Source organism: Bison bison, unplaced genomic scaffold (genome assembly GCF_000754665.1).
Source record: "Bison bison bison isolate TAMUID 2011002044 unplaced genomic scaffold, Bison_UMD1.0 scf7180017864246, whole genome shotgun sequence".
Taxonomy (NCBI): Eukaryota; Metazoa; Chordata; class Mammalia; order Artiodactyla; family Bovidae; genus Bison; species Bison bison.
In genome coordinates, this window is record NW_011494818.1 from 655,834 (window position 1) to 656,714 (window position 881).

The 881-nt window shown below is 40.9% G+C and overlaps 1 pseudogene; it reads right to left on the reverse strand.

Annotated features, from left to right (window-relative positions):
* Window positions 1-881, reverse strand: part of LOC104993815 — a 181,208-nt pseudogene that overhangs the window by 15,967 nt on the left and 164,360 nt on the right.

An 881-nucleotide genomic window follows, 5' to 3' on the forward strand; every position in this document is an offset into this window, starting at 1 on the left:
TTCTTTAGTGATCAATGCAAAGAAATAGAGGAAAACAACAGAATGGGAAAGACTAGGGATCTCTTCAAGAAAATCAGAGATACCAAAGGAACATTTCATGCAAAGATGAGCTCAATAAAAGACAGAAATCGTATGGACCTCACAGAAGCAGAAGATATTAAGAAGAGATGGCAAGAATACACAGAAGAACTGTACAAAAAAGATCTTCACATCCCAGATATTCATGATGGTGTGATCACTGACCTGGAGCCAGACATCCTGGAATGTGAAGTCAAGTGGGCCTTAGAAAGCATCACTATGAACAAAGCTAGTGGAGGTGATGGAATTCCAGTTGAGCTATTCCAAATCCTGAAAGATGATGCTGTGAAAGTGCTGCACTCAATACACCAGCAAATTTGGAAAACTCAGCAGTGGCCACAGGACTGGAAAAGGTCAGTTTTCCTTCCAATCCCAAAGAAAGGCAATGCCAAAGAATGCTCAAACTACTGCACAATTGCACTCATCTCACACGCTAGTAAAGTAATGCTCAAAATTCTTCAAGCCAGTCTTCAGCAATATGTGAACCATGAACTTCCTGATGTTCAAGCTGGTTTTAGAAAAGGCAGAGGAACCAGAGATCAAATTGCCAACATCCGCTGGATTGTAGAAAAAGCAAGAGAGTTTCAGAAAAGCATCCATTTCTGCTTTATTGACTATGCCAAAGCCTTTGACTGTGTGGATCACAGTAAACTGTGGAAAATTCTTCAAGAGATGGGAATACCAGACCACCTGATCTGCCTCTTGAGAAATTTGTATGCAGGTCAGGAAGCAACAGTTAGAACTGGACATGGAACAACAGACTGGTTCCAAATAGGAAAAGGAGTATGTCAAGGCTGTATATT